This window comes from Hemitrygon akajei, chromosome 2 (genome assembly GCF_048418815.1).
Source record: "Hemitrygon akajei chromosome 2, sHemAka1.3, whole genome shotgun sequence".
Lineage (NCBI taxonomy): Eukaryota > Metazoa > Chordata > Chondrichthyes > Myliobatiformes > Dasyatidae > Hemitrygon > Hemitrygon akajei.
In genome coordinates, this window is record NC_133125.1 from 31,745,610 (window position 1) to 31,769,318 (window position 23,709).

The 23,709-nt window shown below is 41.5% G+C and overlaps 1 long non-coding RNA gene across 2 annotated transcripts in view; it reads right to left on the reverse strand.

Annotated features, from left to right (window-relative positions):
- Positions 1 to 428: 428 nt before the first annotated feature.
- LOC140740397 (uncharacterized) overlaps positions 429 to 23,709 on the reverse strand; it is a 34,569-nt gene continuing 11,288 nt past the window's right edge. For both annotated transcript variants that reach the window (XR_012101841.1, XR_012101845.1), the window contains 3 exons: positions 22,676 to 22,826; positions 10,516 to 10,599; positions 429 to 5,781 (listed from right to left, as the gene is read on the reverse strand). This is a non-coding gene — a long non-coding RNA (uncharacterized lncRNA). The remainder of the gene's footprint in view (positions 5,782 to 10,515; positions 10,600 to 22,675; positions 22,827 to 23,709) is intronic.

The window sequence follows — 23,709 nt, forward strand, 5'->3', positions numbered from 1 at the left end:
CCTTGGTCTTTTTTGGTACAGGGACAATGGTGGATAATTTGAAGCAGGAGGGCACTCTACACTGGGAGAGGGAGAGATTAAAAATGTCAGTAAACACACCTGCCAGCTGTGCCATGCACATCCTGAGTGCTCGGCCTGGGATGCCGTCCAGTCCTGCAGCCCTGCATCTGTCCACTCGTTGGAAACATCTGCGTACCTCACCCTCAGAGATGACCAGGCTGCAGGTTGTAGCGGTGTCTTTCCTCAGAGGCCCAGAGTTTGCGACATCGAATCGAGCATAAAAGCGATTGAGCTCATTTGGGAGAGAGGCCGCGATGTTGGCAGCACCACAACATTTGGCTTTGATCGTATACGATGGTATGCAGCCCTCACCACAAGCCACATGTGTTATTCGTTGTGAATCTTGACTCAGTCTTGTCCCTGTGTTGCTGTTTTGCAGCCTTGATAGCTTTGCGCAGATCATAGCTGCTTTTCTTGAGCTCTAGCTGTCGCCGGCAATGTAAACTCTACGTCGCACTGTAAGTACTGCTCACACAAAACTGTTGATCCAGAGTGACCACTGCATTTGAACGAGCCACCATCTTCCTGGAAGATCCAGTACGGCTCTCCCCTTCCTTGAACTCCCTGCCTCCAACTCCAAAGATAGATTATTTGCCAAGATCTTTTACAAACCTACTGATTCCCACAGGAATTGGAATTTAATTAGTTTATTATTGTAACATGTACCAAAGTGCTGTGAAAATCTCATCTTGTATACTGTTTACAAAGATCAATTCATTAAAACAGTGCATTAAGGTAGACCAAGGTCCGGAAGTGAAGTTTCAAAGGGTAAAGCTTTGTCAGAACTTGGCTATAACCAGCACACCAATAGAGAGTTGGAGAGATACGAGAGAGGAGGTGGTGTACAAGTCCAGGTATGAGGTTTAAAAGGGGGAAGCTTCACGGGAACTCGACTATAACCAGAGAACCGATCATGTGTTGGAGAGGAGGGAAGGTTCAGGTATAAAAGGGAGACACTGCCTAGTGGAGCAGTCATCGACGGAGTGGTCTGAGTCAGAGTGATAAGGCTTTGGCTCGTTTAGGCTTCAGTGAGGTAAGTGGGTAAGAGGGCTTCATTTTTTCCTTGTATTTTTTTGAGGAATAGAGAGCATGTCTGTAGGGTTAGTACTTTGTTCTGGATGTCACATGTGGGAATCCTGGGAATCTTCCAGTCTCCCAGATGGTCACATCTGCACCAGGTGCACCGAGATGCAGTTCCTGACAGACTGTGTTAGGGATCTGGAGCTGCGACTTGATAACCTACAGATTATTAGGGAAAGCGAGCAAGAGGTAGAGAGGAGCTACAGGGAGTTAGTCACCCGGAAGCTACAGGAGTCAGATAAGTGGGTGACTGTCAGGGAAGGAAGGGGAAGAGCTCAGATAGTAGAGAGCACCCCTGTGGCCATCCCTCTCAGTAATCACTATCTCGTTTTGGATGCTGTTGAAGGGGGCGACCTGACAGAAGACGACCACGGTGACTGGGTCTCTGGCACTGAGTTTGGTTCCGTGGTACAGAAGGGAGAGAAGAAGATGAGGAATGCGGTAGTCATTGGGGATTCCATAGTAAGAGGAACAGACAGGAGGTTCTGTCAGCCTGATAGAGATAGCCGCATGGTGTGTTGCCTCCCAGGTGCTAGGGTATGGGATGTCTCGGATCAGGTGCAGAGTATTCCGAAGGGAGAGGGTGAACAGCCGGAAGTCTTGGTACACATTGCTACCAATAACATAGGTAGAAAAAGGGAGGAGGTCCTGAACAGAGAATTCAGGGAGTTGGGTAGGAAGCTGAAAAGCAGGACCTCCAGGGTAGTAATCTCAGGATTACTGCCTGTGCCACATGCTAATTAGTGCAAGAATAGCATGATCAGGCATATTAATGTGTGGTGACTATTAATGTGTGATATTAACTGGAGGTACGACCCGTACAAAAAGGACAGGTTACACCTGAACGCAAAGGGGTCCAGTATCCTAGCAGGCAGGTTTAATAGAGCTGTTAGGGAGGGCTTAAACTAATTTGGCAGAGGGATGGGAATCGGAGTGATAGGGCTGAGGAAGGAGAAAACAGAAATAAATCAAAGATAGCATAAAACAGAGATGATAGGAAGAACAAGTGGGAGGTGAGGCATAATCACAGCCAGTGAGATGATTTACAACAGAAAACAACAAAGACTGGACTGAAAACGTTATATATGAATGCACACAGAATAAGAAATAAAATGGACGATCTTGAAGTTCAGCTACAGATTGGCACGTATGATGTTGCGGCCATCTCTGAAACTTGGCTACATGACAGCTGCCGCTGGGAGCCGAATGTCCAAGGATATATGGTGTATCAGAAAGATATGTTAGTAGGCAGTTGTGTACAGGTCTCCAAACAGCAGCCAGAATATGGTGTGTCAGAAGGGCAATTTCTTGATAATCGTTCAGAATTTTAACATGAAAGTGGATTGGGAAAACCAGGCAAGTACTAGACCGCAAGAGAGAGAATTTGTAGAAGGTCTAAGAGATGGCTTTTTAGAACAGCTTGTTGTTGAGCCCACTAGGAGATCAGTTGTGCTGGATTGGGTGTTGTACAATGATCCAGAGGTGATAAGAGAGCTTAAGGTTAAGGAATCCTTAGGGAACAGTGATCACAATATGATCGCGTTCACTTTGAAATTTGAGAAGTAGAAACTAAATTCCAAAGTGTCGGTATTTCAGTGGAATAAAGGAAATTACAATGGCATGAGAGGGGAACTGGACAAAGTTGACTGGAAAGGGACACTAGCAGGAAGGATAACAGTGCAGCAATGGCTGGAGATTCTGCAAAAAATTAGCTAACTGCAAGCAGATATATTCTAAGTAAGAAGAAATTTTTGAATGGAAGAAGGACACTACCGTGGCTGACAAGTGAAGTCAGGCCAAAGTAAAAGCAAAAGAGAGGGCATACAAGGAAGCCATAACTAGTGGGAAGATAGAGGATTGGGAAGCTTTTAAAAACTTGCAGAAGGAAAATAAGAATGTCATTAGGAAGGAAAAGATGAATTATGAAAGGAAGATGGCAACTAGTATCAAAGAAGATACTAAAAACTTGTTTATGTATGTAAAGGATAAAAAGGGGTTGAGGGTAGATATAGGACCAATAGAAAATGACGCTGGAAATTTTGTAATGAGAGATGCAGAGATAGCAGAGGAACTGAATGCATATTTTGCATCAGTCATCACAGTGGAAGACATCTGTAGTATACCAGACAATTCAAGAGTGTCGGGGAAGTGAAGTAGGTGCAGTGAAAATTACAACTGAGAAGGCGCTCAGGAAGCTTAATGGTCTGAGCATGGATAAATCTCCTACACCTGATGGAATGCACCCTCAGGTTCTGAAGGAAGTAGCTGGAGAGATTGCAGAGGCATGAACAATGATCTTTCAAGAATCGATAGATTCTGGCATTGTACTGGATGACTGGAAAATTGCAAGTGTTACTCCACTATTAAAAAAGGGTGGGAGGCAGCAGAAAGGGAACTATAGACCTGTTGGCTTGACATCAGTGGTCGGGAAGTTGTTTGAATCAATTGTTAGGGATGAGATTACAGAGTACCTGGAGGCACATGACAAGATAGGCCAAAGCCAGCATGGTTTCCTGAAAGGAAAATCCTGCCTGACTAACCTACTGCAACTTTTTGAGGAAATTACAAGCAGGCTTAGAAAAGTAGTTGCAGTAGATGTGGTGGATTTGGATTTTCAGAAGGCCCTTTACAAGGTGCTGCATATGAGGCTGCTTAGCAAGATAAGAGCCCATGGAATAACAGGGAAGTTACTAACATTGGCTGATTGGCAGAAAACAGAGAGTGGGAATAAAGGGATCTTATTCTGGCTGGCTGCCGGTTACCAGTGAAGTTCCACGGGGGTCGGTGTTGGGACCGCTGATTTTTATGAGTATGTCAATGATTTGGACTATGGGATTAATGGATTTACGGCTAAATTTGCTGATGATACAAAGATAAGTGGAGGAGCAGGTAGTGTTGATGAAACAGAGAGCCTGTAGAGAGACTTAGATAGTTTGGGGAATGGGCAACAAAATGGCAAATGAAATACAATGTTGGAAAGTGTATGGTCATGCACTTTGGAGGAAGAAATAAACATGCAGACTATTATTTAGATGGGGAGAGAATCCAAAATACAGAGATACTAAGGACTTGGGAGTCTTTGTGCAGGATACTCTAAAGGTTAACCTCCAGGTTGAGTCGGTGGTGAAGAAGGCAAATGCAAAGTTGGCATTCATTTCTAGAGGTATAGAATATAAGAACAGGGATGTGATGTTGAGGTTCTGTAGGGCACTCGTGAGACCACACGGAGTATTGTGTGCAGTTTTGGGCTCCTTATTTTAGAAAGGGTATACTGGCATTGGAGAGGGTTCAGAGAAGATTCATGAGAATGATTCCAGGAATGAAAGGGTTACTGTATGAGGAATGTCTGGCAGCTCTTGGGCTGTATTCCCTGGAGTTCAGGAGAATGAGGGGGGATCTCATAGAAACATTCCAAATGTTAAAAGGCCTGAACAGATTAGATATGGCAAAGTTATTTCCCATGGTAGGGGAGTCCAGGACAAGAGGGCACAACTTCAAGATTGAAGGACGTCCATTTAGAACAGGGATGCGGAGAAATTACTTAGTCAGAAGGTAGTAAATCTGTGGAATTTGTTGCCACGAACGGCTGTGAAGGCCAAGTCATTGGGTGCATTTAAGGCAGAGATAGATAGGTTCTCAATTAGCCAAAGCATCAAAGGGTATGGGGAGAAGGCAGCAGAGTGGGGATGACTGGAAGAACTGGTGGTGGTTCTGTGTTTTAAGATAAACTCTTTGAGGTGCTCGGATAGAGTGGTTTTTGTCACACTCTTGTTCCCCTGACCTGAAGCATCTAACAATTAAGTGCCAACTTACCAAGAGACTTCTCCTTTGTGGTCCAAACCACAGTTTACATATTGCCAAAAGCTGACATTAATCAGGCACTCGGGATATTGAGTGCCGCCATCACCAAAAAGAAAACTGCCCATCCCCATCATTTCAAATCATAGTTAGGGACTTCAGTCAGGATTGTTTCAAGCAACCTCTGCCCAATTATCTTCAGCATATCACTTGCAGCACCAGGGGTCCCAACACACTCGGCCACTGCTATACTACAGTTAGGAATGCCTACTGTTCCATGCCTAGACCACATTTCGGGAAATCTTATCATTTGACTGTCCTTCTCCTACCTGTATACAAGCAAAGACTAAAGAGCAAGGCTTAATTTTTGAGGCTCTTGAACCGGAGGGCATACATTCACTCAACTTCACACGTCCTATCACTGAACTGTCCCCACAACCTAAAGACTCACTTCCAAAAACTCTTCATGTTCTCGATATTTGTTGCTTATTTATTTATTTTCTTCTTTTGTATTTGTCTGTTTGTTGTTTTCTACACATTAGTTGTTTGTCCATCCTGATGGGTGTGGTGCTTCAATGTCTTCCTTTGATTTAGGGTGTATGTCCGTGTAGTGGTTAGCGCAAAAGCTTCACAGTACCAATTGCTGCCACTGTAGGAGTTTGCCCATTCTTCCCGTAACTGTGTGGGTTTTCTTTGGGTGATATGGATTCCTCACACAGCCCAAAGATGGCTGGTACGTTAATCGGTCTTTGTAAATTGTCCTATGATTAGGCTAGGGTTAAATTGGAGGTTACTGGGCAGCTCGACTCAAAGGGCTGGAAGGACCTCCTCTGCACTCTATTTCTGTAAATAAAAAAAAAACAAATCTCAGGGATGTATATGGTGACGTATATGTACTTTGATAATAAATTTACTTTGAACTTTGAACTCTGTAATGGCATGCTAGTGCACTAATGAGTATTTTATGGTATACCCAGGATTATGCTTTGCCCCTTATGTCTAGGTTAGGGAAATAGTAAGGTAAATGCTCCCAAAATGATTATTAGAAAGCTTTTTGCTGTCTTCCAAGCTCTTTCATGGGAGAATACTTTTGCTGGATGCCAGGAGGAGTGCTTTCTCCCTACAGCCAAGTCTGTACCTTGCCAGAGTACTGAATGCTGAAGGCAACACTAAATGGACAAACAAGCTATTTGAGTGATTGCTGTTCTCACTGCCTGCAACCATGAAGGATACAGTCTGCTCAAGTGCAGCATTCATTTCGAACGCTCCTTCCTTTCTTCCATGTTGTTCTGTTAGCTGAGTTGGTTCTCTGAAATGGAAAGAAACGTTCCTTCTGGTAGTAGAGCAGACCAATTTGGACTGACATATACAGCAATGTAGAGGAGAAGGGAACCTTGTATGCTATTTTGTTTCAAAACAGTATTTACCTGAATTTTTGTTCCTTGCTTGAGAAGCATTATTTATATTTTAACAAGTGCTTGCCTCCTGATTTTTATCAGTTGCCTGAGGAATTAAGCTGTCAGAGGGTTCTGTCCTCCCTGTTGGCTAGCTGCCGAGGTCACACAAAGTGTCCTGCATGGCTTTTAAAACTCCTTTGCTAGTTACCGTCTCCAAAGGGCAGGACTCAAGTAGCTGAGGTCATCACGAAACCAAGATAGCCTGACTAGTTAGTGCTGTTCATTATTAGTCCAAGAGCAACAAGTCTGTTGTTGCCATTGGCCGTGCGAGATACGTAAATCAAAACTGGATTGAACCAGAATAGCACGAGGGCAATACAAAAACCAGTTTGGATCTAACACATGAAGAGGGATTTGTTGAACAATTATTGCACTATCATAAAGCCTGCAATTCTAGGCAGTGATTTCTTCAAATTTTGAATTTATGCCCACTCCTTTGAGAATCGCCACAATAATACTGTGTTGGGAAATTAAAATTATTAGAAGAGGATTCAAAGTAGTTTATTTAAAAGAAAGTAGAATTCTTATTAGCTGTTGTCAATGGAAGCAGCAGTGATAAATGATTACAAACTATTAGCCGAATGCAGTCGCACGATCCTCTGCAAATTAATTTTTCAGGCTCTGATGGTTTGCACACCTTGTCATTTTTTTCACTAAAGCTGGAAGAAACAGCAAACCAGAGCATCCACAATCTTGTAACTGACTACACAGAGCAGCCATCATCTGTTCCCCTATCCCAACTTAGAGTAAACAGTTCTAATACACTTCAAAGCGCATTGTGCACCAGATGGATTAATGTCCAGAATGCATATGCATATTTCAAAGGCTTTATCTGAGCCGTGTTGTGGACATAGAAATACTAAAATGGAAAGCCTAAAATAGGCATCGGGATTGATTCATCCATGCCCATTACATCCAATACAGGAGATGCCAACATTGTGGTGCCAGCACATTTATATAATTACTGAGTGAAGCCAGTCCTGACCATTCCCTTCAGTGCCCTATCTTCGCAGCTGTCAGCCCAATCCAGCTTGTAGGCAACACAACTTAAAACCAGCCGGCACCACTTAAAATCAACCTGCCTTCTCAAAGGATTGTGGCTGCAGTAACATCTGGCAGTGAAAAAGAAAGATGCTGGCAGGCATTTTGAAACTTAAACTAACATAATAGACATTGAAGAACATATCACATTCTGGAATAAGGCAGTGATGGCGTTAATGGAGGTGGTGCAAATAATGGGAAATATTCTTATTCCACAGAGAGCTAAAAAAAACCCTCAATCTGCACGCAATGAAGAAGGCAGCTGTGGCAGTTCATGCCAGGCATCAAGTCCCCAGTGCGGGCTGCCATTGCTTAAAGTGTTCCATAAACTCACACGTATGCTGAAGGTCACACACATAAGCACCCTGCTGGCAATTCAAACCTGACAGGCACTTCTCAGCATTGAGCAACGATTGCTATGTAACACATCCTCTCTTTAATCATAGGCATGAACGGCTAAGCAGTAGGAGACAGATGCAGGTGCAGAACATCAGCCATGGCCTGTGTGTGTGAGGGGTTGGGACGGTGGTAATGTCACTTGTTCTCCTGTTTTGGTCTGTTGTTGCCCTTGCTGCTTGTGAACCATTAACCACCAGGCTGTTGAACCGCAGCAGATAACTTCACTCAGCCTCGCTTGCCCTATCACTGAAATGTTCCCACAACCTATGGACTCACTTTCAAGGACACTTCGCCTCATCTTGTCAACAACTATCGCTTATTTATTCATTAATATTATTTCTTTTTGTATTTGCACAAGCTTGAACACTCAAATTGGTGAGGGCTTTCATTGATTTTATTATGGTTATTACTCTGTTATGGATTTATTGAGAATGCCTGCGTGACCATAAGACCATAAGATATAGGAGCAGAACTACCCATTTGGCCCATCGAGTCCATTCCACCATTTCATCATGGCTGATCCAATTTTCATCTCAGCTCCCATTTCCTGCCTTCTCCCCATATCCCTTCATGCCCTGACCAATCAAGAATCTGTCAACCTCTGCCTTAAATATTCATAAAGACTTGGCCTCCACAGCTGACTGTGACAAAGAATTCCACGGATTCACCACTTCCTGGCTAAAGAAATTCCTCTTCCTCTCCATTCTAGAAGTGTGCACCTCTAATTCTGAGACTGTGTCCTCTGGTCTCAGACTCTCCCACCACAGGAAACATCCTCTCCACATCGACTCTGTGAGGGCCTTCCACCATTTGATAGGTTTTAATGAGTTCACTTCATTCTTCTGAATTCCAGTGAATAGAGGCTCTGAGCGACCCAAGACAATGAACCTAAGGGTTGTATATGGTGATGTATCAGTTTACTTTGAACTTTGCTATTCTGTGTTATATGTTTCATTAAACATTATTGGCACGCTATATTGGCGCCGGAATATGTGACGACCCCTGAGGGTTGCCTTCAACACGTCCTTGGTTGTTAACGCAAATGACATAGTTCACTGTGCGTTTTGATATGGGTGTGATAACTGAATCGCAATCTGAATGGAGATCAAAGTCATCTATTTGCCAGCACAGATTGCAGCAGTGTAGGTTTAAGGGATGGAGTGTGTGTGTGTGTGTGTGTGTGTGTGTGTGTGTGTGTGTGTGTGTGTGTGTGTGTGTGTGTGTGTGTGTGTGTGTGTGTGTGTGTGTGTGTGTGTGTGTGTGTGTGTGTGTGTGTGTGTGTGTGTGTGTGTGTGTGTGCGTGCGTGCGAGTGATATACTGGGAGCAGCCAGGATGCCTGCCTGTGCTTTGGGATGGGGAAAGTAAGGGATACACAGCTTGTAAATCATGAGCAGGACAAACAGTGTTCAGCTTGCTGACTTTCCTGGCTGATGAATGAGAAAACCATGACCCCTTTCCCCAACAGGAGATGGGGTAAATCCTTGCTCTAAGAAGTAACACGCTTGTATTTTGACTTTTATATTTAATACACTGTCAGACTGAGTTTCTTTAGGTGGTGCAAAGCCCTGGATTAACTAAATGTGTTGCTTTGGCAGTGCAACTTGAGCTGAATGAAAAGAAACATGGACAGATTGAAATAAAGCACACTTTCTCCATCAGCAATTACCATTTTTTTCCAATCAGCGGTGGAATGCTCTGTACCACAGGCCTGGCTTGGAAAACGATAGGGATCAAGATTAGTATCAGAACAGAGAACCTCTTTTGTGGTTTGTATGATGAAAGCAAATAGAAATTTGTGCAATTAAAGAAAGTTTGAAGAGTAATGATCAGATCTCTCATGAGGAGTATTTATAAAGCAATGTATAAATTCAGTTCTGCAGCATAACACCCGATTTAATTTTTATTAATCATTCAATGTTTACAGTAAAACTCTATTGTCAAGACAAACTCCAGAGAGCTATTGATGACTCAATAGCTAAGTACTTCAGACATGAATTCCCACAGGAGTTGCCTCAGTTGTAACTTGAGCAGGGGATCAGATGAACCCTCAGAAAAATTGCATAAATTGCTGAATCCGGTGATGTGATAGACCTGAATCGTGCATCGTGTTGCAACACAGTTTGGTATGGAAGCAACAATGCCCTTGCATGGGAAATCCTACAAAAAGTAGTGGATATGGGCCAGTCCATCATGGGTAAGGCCCTCCCCAGCTTTAAGCACATCTACATGAAACACTGTCAGGAAAGCAGTATCCATCATCAAGGAATTCCACAACACAATAAGCTCCCTTATCGTGGCTGCAATTAGGAAGAAGGTACAGGAGCTTCAGGATGCACACTGCCAGGTTCAGGAACAGTTATTACCCCTCAACCGTCAGGCTCTTGAACCAGAGGGGATAGCTTCACTCAACCCATCACTGAACTGTTCCCACAACCTATGGACTCATGTTCATAGACCTCAGCTCATGTTCTCAATATTTATTGCTTATATATTTATTATTTTTATTTCTTTTGTATTTGCACTGTTTGTTGTCTTTTGCCATCGGTTGCTTGTCCATCCTGCTGGATGTGGTCTTTCATTGATTCTGTTGTGCTTCTTGGATTTACTGTGTATGTTTGCAAGAAAACAGATCTCAGGGTTGTATATGGTGACATATATGTACTTTAATAATAAATTTACCTTGAACTTTGAGTTCCTTTGGGCTGGAGGAGAAGAACAAATACACTCTGATCTCCATTCATATTTATCGTCCACTAATCTCATCTGTGGTGGGAAAGACATTGAGTTTCATGTAATTTGTCTTATTTCGACCAGACATACAGCAACCAGTAGTAAAATACATTTTAAAAAGAGAACATTTCCACTCCTGCATTGATAATAAAGCATACCATATAATAAAATATTAAGCTTAAAAAGAAACATTTGCTGGGTCCTATATTTTCCTATCTTATATGGCTGTTGGTAAGCAGTTTTAATACAGTTGGTAACCCACTTTGAATAAACTAAATTAACACAGCCAATAAAATAACACTCAAAGGAATTCTTGCAACTCAGAATTTTAGTAAAAAAACAAATACCTCCAGAATCGTGTAAGAAGATTGGTGTGGGATGGGGGCATAAGAATGTTAATGGAACCAGTGTCCCACAAAACTGGGAAAATATTCAGAGTAGTTTCTAATACCGGGAAATGAAACAATATTCTTAGTGTGTTACTGCTTAAGGTGCAGATTGCACTGCCAGCCACAAGACTCAGCAATCGCCATCATTGGCTGAACAAATGACTGACATAACAATACACCGATCACAAGCACATCTGGCATTATCGCTTGCCTTTGCAATTTGGCCTCTAGATAGGGACGCATATTAATCTAATCTGTCCGATGGAACTAACTGAACCCCTGAAGTAAAGCAGTAAAACTCTAGTGGAGTTTTGAGGTACCTTCATTTTTATTCCAACTTTATTATGACAGTCAGCAGTGGTAAAGCTATACATAGTATAATAGCATACCACACAAATAATTAATTTAGGATGAGAAAATAATGATGGGGTAATTACCTTGTGAAATGGGTATGACACTACCAATTTTAAAGCTGTAAATTATACATCCCATTTGAATCACTGATTCTAAAGCATTGCTTAAAATTATCACTGTGTCTCTGCTATTTAATTACTTGTAAGACAACTGCCTGATAACTGCTTTGTTTCTTTTTAACAAAACATTCTTAATCAGCACTCTCTTGTCAAGGGCAAATCTACATGATGACATTTATATTGTTTAGTTCTGATGGAAAAACATGTTAAAACATCACTAACAATGGAAACTTTAAAACAAAAGCAAAACACTGGAGATTACTTTAAAATCAATTTAGAAAAAGGGAAATGGCTATCAGATAAAGGCAATTCAAGGAAAAGAGTAAACAGTCGACGTTTCGGGTCAAGACCTTTCATCGATGATCTTTGCCTCAACAATGGGGACAGGAGAGGTTCCAGAGGATTGGAGGGTTGCAGATGTTGTTCCCTTATTCAACAAAGGGAGTTGAGATAGCCCAGGAAATTATAGACCAGTGAGTCTTACTTCAGTGGTTGGTAAGTTGATGGAGAAGATCCTGAGAAGCAGGATTTATGAACATTTGGAGAGGTATAATATGATTAAGAATAGTCAACATGGCTTTCTCAAAGGCAGGTCGTGCCTTACTAGCCTGATCGAATTTTCTGAGGATGTGACTAAACACATTGATGAAAGCAGAGCAGTAGATGTAGTGTATATGGATATCATGCAAGGCTTATTGAGAAAGTAAGGAGGCATGGTATCCAAGGGGACCTTGCTTTGTGGATCCAGAATTGGCTTGCCCATAGAAGGCAAAGAGTAGTCGTAGATGGATCATATTCTGCATGGAGGTTGGTGACCTGTGGTGTGCCTCAGGGATCTGTTCTGAGATCTCTTCTCCTCATGATTTTTATAAATGACATGTATGAAAAAGTAGAAAGGTGGATTAGTAAGTTTGCTGATGACACAAAAGTTGGGATGTTGTGGATAGTCTGGAAGGGTGTCAGAGGTTACAGCGGGACACCGACAGGTTGCGGAACTGGGCTGAGAAGTGGCAGATGGATTTCAACCCAGATAAGTATGAAGTGGTTCAGTTTGGAAGATCAAAATTTGAAGGCAGAATATAATATTAATGTTAAGACTATTGGCAGTGTGGAGGATCGGAGAGATCGTGGGGTTCGTGTCCATAGGACACTCAAAGCTGCTGCGTAGGTTGACAGCGTTGTTAAGAAGGTTTATGGTGTGTTGACATTCATCAACCATGGGACTGAGTTCAAGAGCTGTGAGATAATGTTACAGCTATACAAGACCTTAGGTAGACTCCACTTGGAGTACTATGTTCATTTCAGGTCACCTCACTACAGGAGGAATGTGGAAACTATAGAGAGAGTGCAGAGGCAGTTTACAAGAATTTTGCCTGGATTGGAGAGCATGCCTAAAGAAAGAAGTTTGAGTGAACTTTGTCTTTTCTCCTTGGAGCAACAGAGGCTGAGAGGTGAACTGATAGAGATATATAAGGTGGTGAGAGGCATTGATCGTGTGGATAGCCAGATGTTTTTTCCCAGGGCTAAAATGGCTAATACGAGGGGGCACAGTTTTAAGGTGCTTGGAAGTAGGTATAGAGGGGATGTCAGAGGTAAGTTTTTCACACAGAGAGTGGTGGATGCCAGTGATGGTGGTGAAGGCGATTACAATAGGGTCTTTTAAGAGATTCTTAGACAGGGTACATGGAGCTTAGAAAAATAGAGGGCTATGCAGTAGGGAAATTCTGGGCAGCTTCTAAAGTAGGTTACATGGTCAGCACAACATTGTGGGCTGAAGGGCCTGTAATGTGCTGTAGATTTCTATGTCCTACATTCTAACTATGAGATTGTTTATGTTTCACAGGTCCCATGGTTATGATGTCCATTTCCATATGGAAGCAATGCTTGACACGATGTTTTTATCACTGCAAGTGGCTTGACCAAATCGTAGTTGAATGGGAAGAAGACTTCAATTGCTCAAGAGTTTAGCCAATTAAGCAAATCCATATGTAATCTTAGAGAAGATCCTGTTCTGTTTCATGCATGAGCCCCCAGTATATGATTAAAAATATAATATTTGTGTGAGTTGTTGCATTTTTGTGTCTCTGCCAATACAGATGCAAGGTTGTAAATCTAATCTAGAACCCATTGTACAAGAGATAAAAAGAATAAATAACAATGTTCCTCACTTCTGATGCAAGGTTATCATCCTAACTGATTTTTCTTTCCAAACGTGCTGCCTGACCTGCTAACCAGTTCCAATTTTTCCCCTTTATATCTTATATAATTCCTGTCATTCAGCATGACTTTATAGCATATATTCTCACCCTATGAAAAAATGACGAGAGAAAAAAATTGGCATTGCGTATGCTTGCACAGACGGTGACCACTTTTGTTTCCCTTCAGACTTGGCCATACTTCCCACCTGAGCATCCTTGTTCTGAGAGTGAAAAGATTCAGAGTTGTCTTGTCCATCTCCTATCTCATGTCTGCTTACAATGCTTGATTCCAATGTTTGTGCTATTATGTTTTTAATCACATTAGAGGTCAGCCACACAGCTGAGACTCAGTTTTATTTTAAAAAATCCGAGGTATTGGAAGGGATGACATTTGATGCCACAGCCACTCCATAATTTAATGACGTGCTTAAAGCAAAGCGGCATAGAGAACTGTTACACCATGGAACAGTGGAATGAAAGTATCAGTCACAGGCATCCTTGATGCACTGGCTGTGGTCACAAACTACTTCTACAATCTTATTTTATTCTTTTTCATTCTCACACGACGTCAACTTTGCTGCAGAGAGCATTAATTTTTCCTTTCCCTGCTTGTCCTCGAGAAGGTGGTGCTGAGCCTTTTATGAAACGGTGCTGCCCTTCTAGTGAAGTACTCCCACAGCGGTTCCAGGTTTTTGATCCTGTGATTATGGGGGAAAGGTGATAAATTTTCCAGTCAGATGGCATTGGGCTTTGAGGGCAAGTTACACACAGTAGATTCAAATGCTCCTAAAAATGTGAGAATGAGACTGTAAGAATCAGGAACAAGAGAAAATCTGCAGATGCTGTGTATTGATAAGAAGCAGGAGTTGGTTAGCCAATCCCTCAAGCCTGCTTTGATATTCAATAAGATTAAGGTCGCTCTTTTACCACAGCTCCATTTTCTTACAGTAAGTCCCTATCCTGTGCCTTCAGGATACCCATATGCTGTCTGGGTAGTCTCCAGCCCCTTGGTATGAACATCGAGCTCTCCAACTTCTGGTAATTCCCTCCCTCTCCCTTCCCCCCATCTTACCTTCACTCTGTCTCCTCTTCTAGCTGACTATCACCTCTCATGACTCTGCCTTCTTCTACTACCCATAGTGCTTTCCCCTTAGATTCCTTCTTCACCTCTCCTGCCTATCCCCTCCCTGCTTCCCCTCCCCCACCCCTTGATCTTTCCTCTGATTGGTTTTCCACCCTCTCCCCCCCACCTTCTTTATAGGGCCCCTGCCTCCTCTTTCTTTAGTCCTGACGAAGGGTCTCGACCCGAAACATTGACTGCTTCTTTCAACGGATGCTGCCCGACCTGCTGAGTTCATCCAGCTTTTTTGTATGTCTGTGCTTTCCTTCATTTCTGTTTTTCTGCTCTTTTCAATGACAGGGGTCTTGAATGCATGTATCAAAAGCATGCAGTAAGTGGTACTGCATAAGAATGATAGAAATGTCTTCCTGATAAAAGTGAGTATATAAATCTTTCTAGTTGCATTTCTGCCATAGAAGCAAAAACCATGCTCTCCCACACTCTACAAGGAAAGAGAAGTAAAGAATTCCTCTTGATGTTGGGAGCCTCAGTGATCCACATAGGGAAGTGATGTATTGCACATTCCAATATTCGCTGATGTTATCTGTGGTAGCTTACAAGTAACCATCAACATTCAATGGTTCTTGAAAGCAATAGAGAGTGCTGCCTGTGCCCTGAAATGTTTAAATGTGACATCAATATTGTTGGGGAAAAGCCTCCTTTGAGAAATGTTACTCATGCAGTGCTCCTCAGCAGAGATAACTTGGAGGAATGCTGCCTAATCTACTCCACGGATAACCTTTCCTGCCTCTTCTGGCAGCTGATCTTTCTCACTGCTGACATTCATTCTGCTCCTCCATGCCCTCTGGTTTAGAAACAGATCTATAAGATTGCCCATAAGAACATAAGAAATAGGCTCCAAGACTGGAAATGATTTCTTATGCTTGGCTCCATGAATGGAACCAAACCATTTACACTAAAGTATATTGTGCCAGCTATGTCACAGTCCACCTATGGACTCACTTTTGTTGACTCTACAATCATGTTTTCAATGTTATTTATTTATTTATTAATTATTATTTTTATTTTTGTATTTGCACTAATTGTCTTCTTTTGAGCATTGGTTGTTTGCTAGTCATTGTGTTTATTTTGTGTGAATTTCTGCAAGAAAATGAATCTCAGGATAATTTCTGGTGAAATATGTGCACTTTGAAAATAAATTTACTTTGAACATTAGGCAATGTGAATTTTACAGAGCGATAACATCGGCTTCAACACAGTCAGCAATCAACCATGAGCCCGATACAAGGAACCAGCAACTAGCCGGCATCATGTTCTGGAAGAGTGCAGATGGTCCTGCCATGTTTGTCACACAAACTGAGTTCATCTCATCCTAAGTCTTGGATACAGACTTTCCAAGGGCACATTTAAGTCTTTTATCTCTTCAAGGATTCCAACTTTGATAACGTATTCAGTTCAGTATATGTATGTGTCAAGATGGCACCAGCAAACAACACTATCTTGGATAACTTTTTCCAGGCAGTCCACAAAGCTGTTTCCTTCACTTCTTCTTCATCTTCTTTCTTATTTTAAATGTATTTCTGGTACTGTTGGAGCCTGAGATCTATAGTTTGAAGATTGATTGAGTGACCCGGTGCTTTGCTGTCTCTGTGAAGATTCCATAAGGCAAATGACCACAAGGCCTGGAAACTTATAGATGGGGCGCGAGCCCAGGATTGACTCCTTTTTTTGCTGATCTTGCCCGTTAAAGTGTCAAGGAAGATTGAGAAATCGGGGCGAGTGAGTGTTCAGTGCTGTCAGCCATCCTATCGCTTGCTGCTCCCGTGGGAAGACCCCTGAGTCCGGGGGGGTGGGGAAAGTGTGGTTTCTCTCTCTCTCTCTCTCTCTCTCTCTCTCTCTCTCTCTCTCTCTCTCTCTCTCTCTCTCTCTCTCTCTCTCTCTCTCTCTCTCTCTCGCTCTCTCTCTCTCTCTCTCCCTTGATGCTGTCAGAAGATGATACCAAAGTGTTTTATTCATTGGACTGTGGTTCTCTTGGATTCTTTCAGTTTGTGTTTTATATTCTGTGTTTTTGCCGGCTCTTTCTTGTTTCCGTTTGAGTGATTTGGTTGCTTTTTTTTTTGCATGGGACGAGGTGGGGTTGGGGTTTGATGTTCTTGTTGCTTTTGCATGATTTGTTTGTTTTTGCACCGGGGGGTATTTGAGGTTTGATGTTCTTGTTGCCACTTATGCATTCTGCTTTTCGTACGCACGGCGAGGGTCGGTGTTCTCGTCGCCGTCTGCATGGCGCCTTTTTTTTTGCGCGTCCAATCCATAAATCTCAGACCCAGAACTTCAGTGACATCCTCTGTCAGCTTGCTTTGAGGGAGTGAGAGATCCGCCAACCTCCACCCTACCCCCCAGCCCGAACGCGCAGGGGCCTTCCCCCACGGGGGCAGCAAGCGAGCGGTCTGTCAGACACGGGCACCCTCCTCCACCAGCACCAAGCACAAGGCTGGTGGATGTTTTCTTTGAATGGCTCCATGGTTTTATTTTCCCAAGGCTGCCTAGAGAAGATGAATTGCAGAGTTGCCTACTGCATACTTACTTTGATAATAAGTATACCTTGAAACTTTTTAAAATAATTCTGGTAAGTGTTCTTCACACCAGGAGAATCACCAACATCATAATTAGGCTCACTTCCAACTTGTGAAAAGTATGTAATTCCTGCCTGCTATGCTAGGAGACCAGTTTTCTGCCAGGCAAATGTATTGTGTCATATTATCAGGCCAAACAGCCTAGCAACAAATGGATGCCTCAGAGCCTTTCCTATGAGCTGGTTTAGAGGTAGAAGTTGTTATTTCAACCATCCTGGCAGTCTTCTCAAAGGAGGAAAATAACATGCCCGTGTTGTTCACACCAAGTTATAAATATAGCCCCGTTGATTGTAGAGGTGGTGGACTGGAGGGGCAAAATAACTGAGCCTGAGAAATCGATTTGACTTAACTCCCCAGATGAATTAGTTTAAAATCACTACTTCATCTTCATAAACTATGTGCTTCCCAATATTTTTAGTTTCATTTTAAGTGCCTCTTCACTCGCCGTTTATCCAGAATCTAATTGCTTTTCATCAGCCTCATTGGCCCAGTGAAGGAGGTCATGTTCCGTCTCTGTCACCTTAGGTATAACTAAATCTAACATTTTCCTTAAGTCACTTTCACATTTTCCATTTGGCTAGGACTGTTTTTGTTAGGCAAGGCACTGAGACAGAGCATTAAACAAATATTCCCTACTATTATCAGTCATGCCTTTCAATGGGAGTAGTTCATAACCCAACCACTGATTGGACCGTTTGCCTGGAAATCTGCAAGGTTCAGAGCAGTGACACAAACATCATACAACTGTCACTTAAACTAATGATTATAAATTATGCACAGGGTCAGATCCACTCAGTCACAAGTCATTTCCTCAGCCTCCCTCTGGACTGATAAATTCTGCGATACTGCACAGTTTTCTTCATGCTGGCTCTGCTGAGGAAGGTTACCGCACAGAATTAGCTGCACAGAACAAGGTCGCATCGCAGGCTCATACAGGCAGAGCTTGTTCATGACCTGAACAATACTGGTATTGTACAAATGAGTTATTAATGGCTCACTTGCTTATATTCTGTTCAAGATTTATTTACATTTGTATTTTCCCTTCTAAGGTTGATTATTCCAGTGTTGCAGCTGCAAAACCCAGTTAAATTTGCAGAATTAATCTTCAGCCTCTTTATTTTTCTCATGCTATGTATCAGGCAGGGAGGTGCTGATTTTTTAATTACCCATCCCTCTCTCCTCCTCCCACCCATTCCACAACCTCAAATGTGTGATGAGCTGACCTCCTCAAGTACACACTGCCTGAAGGAAGAAAAATAACCGTCTAGTGTTACCTCAGCATCTTTCCAGTGTGGGAAAAACACCTTGGATACTGAGAAGTCAGAACTGTTGTTCTATTTTGGTTAAAGCAGAGAAAGGAAGAGCAGATTTTAAATGGTAAATGAATAAAACATCTTAGTGTTCAAAGGAAGCTTGGCGTCCTTGTGCATGAATAACTGAAAATTAATTTTCAGCTACGGAAAGAAAGGAAGTTTATACTTTCGATAGAGGAAGTGATGCAAAGAACACTGATTCTTGGGATGGTGCTTTTGTCAGATGACAGAAGATTAAGCAGACTGATTCTGTACCCTCTTGAATTCAGAAGAATTAACGACGATCTCATTGAAATGTACAAACCCCTTTCGGGCCTTGGCAGGTTAAATTTGCGGCTGATGTTTCCTCTGACTGTAGCGTCATGGAATAGACGATCACTATCTAAACATAAGGTCAGACATGAGGAGAAGTTTCTTCACGTGGACAGTAGTGTACCTTGGGAATTCTCTCCCAAAGAGGCCAAGAAGATTCACTTACTGAGTGCAGACAGAAAATGATAGTTTTAAAAATTCAAGATTTTAAAGATAAGGGGTTAATAAAAAGAAAGTAGCATTAATATAATAAAAAAAAATCAGCCATGATATTATCAAATTGTGATGCTGTCAAAAAGAGCCAAATGGCCTTCTTGAACATTCTTAAAAGCAAGGCTTTAGGCTTCTGTCCTGTTTCTTCGAAAGAAAGCCAACTAACTGCCTGGCACACCCTCATCTATTCTAATGAATGAAAGCCTTAGAAATTGAAGCTTTAACACTCTATGGCCTGCTACAGGGAACACAGTCTCTCTCAACCTGGGGCAACATGCATTAAGCACAACATTTTTTTAAAATGCCTTTCAGCCATTTATTTTTCCTCCACTTTTGAAACAAAATTTACGTATTTTTTGCATAAACAGGAGAAAATCTGCACTACATTGCCACAATCATCCAGTAGAAAGAATGGAGAAACAGAATAGAAAGAATTGAATTTAGCACAATGCATGCGACCCAAATAAAATAAAAAGCAAGAGGAACAAAATAAAGCAAATAATGTTAAAACATCAGAACAAAGAAAACAGCTGAGTGGATATTGAATGAATTTCCTATGTATTCTTCCCTTGGCTCCCTACTGAAACATTATTAGTGAGCAGCAGCTAATGTTTTTTTTCCGCTCAGCACAGCTAGTGCATTTACAGTGCCACCATGGCAGTGAAGCACATGTGGAATATCTTTGAATACACATGTTGCAAAGTGGGAAGTGTTGCTCGCACTAAAGAAGTGCTTAAAAAGCATTTTTTTTAAAGTCCAAAATAAAGGCAGTTTTCCAATTGACACCTGGGTGCAGGTTGCACTTTTGAGCGCAGAATACTATACATCAAACATGAACTATTTTAGCACCAGTTTACACACTTTGAAACTATGGCATATGCAGTGATTGTGCCAATTTGGTGCATGGTCTTGAAGTTGCTCACTGTTCTCCACTGTATGTAACAGTCAAAGCATCATGTGTCGTGGAGTTGGCCTTGCACATATAAATCTGCACTAAAGTCTTTTTCTTCATATTCATTGTCATCATGTGGACTAATAGAGAGTAAATTTTGCAGATGGAAGCGATAAGTGGGGGGAAGATCACAGAGGATTGCAATCTGTAGGTATGGGGCACTGGAGATGATGGGGGGAAGAAGGTTAGAGATGCAGGTAGGACTGGAGTACGTTGAGGAAGGAATTGAAAGAGCTCCTAGAGAGAAGGTGAGGAGTATAGCAAGGGGTTGAAGGTGAACCACGGATAAGCTCAGAGAGCGGTTTGGAGTACTACCAAAAGAATCAGAAGTTCTAACAAAATGTGGTGAAAATCATTGAGAACGCAGGTGTTTATCCATTTGCAATGAATGGTTACTGATCATGGTGGGTGGGAAAAGGGCAGAAAAATTAATCAGGAACTTCCTGGGGCATTGGTCTCCCCACTCAGGCAGGGTTTTTAGCCAATTCCAAAGTAGACCTCAGTCCTGTGCTTAACACCTGCCCCAGTGATCAAGACACACTCCACACTGTGAACTGTCAACGTGGGGTAAAACTTCACATAAGTGACATCAATTGCACATTTTATGTTGATTGGCGTAATTCCATATGTCCAGTAGCTTTTGCGCATATGTGCACAACAAATGAATTTAGGGAATTGAGTTATTTAAATTAGACAGAACTGATTCACCTAGTTCTCTAAAGTATTGTGGTACTCTCCTAAACTTTTTGGCCAAATTGTTTTATTCTTATGTTCCATTCTGGCATCATTGCAAGTGTCCCACTCGCTTCACCCACTGAGCTGTTTCACCTGAAGGCCAGAATATCAGCTGAAAAGGATCTGCTAATTTGCTTCCATTCAGTTAACATCATGGCTTAAGGTCAAAGCCTACAACAGAATTCACAGAACCAGACAGACACTTTATGGATTCATTATTCTCCATCGATCTGACCAACAAAAAACAATGATCAAGATCAAAACCACAATGCTTTCTGAGAACGATATGCTGAAAAAAGGCATACACTTGTAATCATGGCAACAGCTGAGAAAAGCATTACAGTTCATACTCTGATTGTGTACCAGTACTAGTTTGCTTTCAGATGTTTAAGCGGAATATTTTATTCACGGTGATTTTTATCATATTTGTTTTACCTTTTAGGTCCATTCACATATTAGGTACACACAACATATGAGGAAAAATCAGAAAGTGTACACTCAGCTTGAAAAAAGTTGTTTCCTGTATAAATAAGATGACTCAGCGAGACAATAAAGACAACTGCACACAGAGATCAGCATCTTAGAAAAGCTTTTGAGAGCGGCTGCTGGGTGAGAGATATAACAGGTCTCTCTGTTCAATCCATCATATTATGAATTTGAAATAAATTGAAAAATCAAGCTGAAATCTTTCTTAATACCCAGATGAAACAAACTATTTAAAATAAATCTAATTAGTGAGCAGAAGGAACCTTACCACTGTCAATGAAAATAAAGTCTCCTTCAATGCTGGCTTATAGACTAATAAATAATAGCACCAAAATATCCAAATAAAGCCATAGGGTAAGCTTCTAATGAGATTATTCCAGTACAGTTAAGTTTACTGCTCATGATAATTGCAGTCTGATACAACAGATTTCATTAAATTAATGATGAAATCAAGTTGTTATGCACCTGCCCAGAGTGACGATTGATAATAAAATAATCTTACTAATTCCAACATATTGTGCAGAGTTTTTTCAAAACACCATACCATTATTTTAATAATTGTCTATTCATTAGATTAGCAGCTGTTTTAAATTAGGATTTCTCTTTTGTTCGATCTCGAAAAGAAGAATATGGAAATGGATTCTACACTGGTACAGAATGATAATATTGAAATTTCTTTAAGCAGACAGGCTAGCGGAAACTCTTGAATAAATAGGCCCAGTCACTGCTCTTTTCCAGCAACCTCTAAAAGTAGGAATATTTGTGTTCAGAAATAGGCACTCCATCTTTATAGATTGAATTACAGTGCTGCTTCAGAAGTGAATTTGAAGCTATAGCCCAGAGAGTGGAAGATGAAACAAATTGTTTTCAATAACTGAATAGGAAACCTGTTCTATCACACTTAACTATACAGTGGACAATGTAATAATTGACTCGCTTTCTTCTATCTTCCCTTTGTGTAACACAATAGTGAGATTTTAAAATGTATGTGCTGACTGTTTTGTTCAGTGGCTCAGCATGTTTATGCAATAAGTAATGGAATCAGATGTGATCACGTAGTGCCCAAGTCAGACTACTATTGTTAAGTAGAGAAGTTATTGATTTTAGCCAAAACAACAAAAGGAATATTGCCTAATTGTTGCAGCCATTCTGGCTACAGAAGAAGACTTCAAAAAAAAAATCATTACACAGCATTCCTGTTTCAATCAATCAATGCAATCAAATTTTGTACATTGCAGTAATGACCCCACGCCCACCACCAAAATTTTGAAGTACATAATTAGCTTTAAGATTCTTTGGAACATCCTGATGTCTGAAACAGTACCTCAGAGGGGTAAATCCTGTCTCCTTCCATTGTGACTCTCCAGTGGTCTCATATTGTTTCAAAGATTTCACAGGCATATTGGGAGACCTCTTGGAGCCTTTGGAACTCTGGCCATAAATGAGCTGCAGATCTCAGGAAAGAAGCAGCAATGCTTTCAGGGAGAAAAATACAACGGGAATATAAATAAGAAATTAATGACTGAGCAGTAATATCATTCTAGCTCATGAGTCGGGAAACTAATGACACCAGTTGCAATGCTGGTGTTCGATCCTGCCTGATACCACTCTTAATTGAAATGAACTGATTCCATGGATTACTTGGCCTTCCAGGTTAATTAAAATTAGCTCTTTTACGTTTGGGACACAAAAAAGAAGAGAAATCCCCTTCTTTTCATATTACCCAGTCTGGCATTTGTACGTTTCACATTAGCTTTGTTTCTCTTTTCAGAAGATTATTTTTTTGGTTTCTAATATTTTCCTGTCATTCATTTCTTCTGTTTTATGGATGTCTGCGATGTGTAAGAATTTCAGGTTGTATATTCGCTGATATTAAATGGGACCATTGTTCCATTGAACCATTTATTTTATGTTTCCTCCATTCTCCAAATATTTTCCCTTAACTTAGGGCTATTTCTTGGATATATCTTAATTGAGAGTATTGGAATGTTATGCAGTCTGAGACACATTACAGGCACGCCCTTTGTTAAATTCATAATCAGGTTCCACCTATTGTACCTTCAGCTGGAAGAATGGACTTGGCTGATGAATAAAAATGAGGGATCCCTCATTCCCCTATGTGCAGATCCTGAAGCCATGTGGTTCCTCTAGCAACACTCTGGCTAAGTCACCTGGCATGGATTGGATCAGGATTGGATCCTGAGCCTGAAGGGCCACGTGCTTCAGCCAATTACTGAATCAATTCACTCAGCCATTCAGAGAATGCATCAGAAGAAGACTGCTGAGAAACTGAATTCTGTGTATTAAAATTTAATACCATTTCCAATATGACCAGTAAATGAATTCCCTGATCATCCC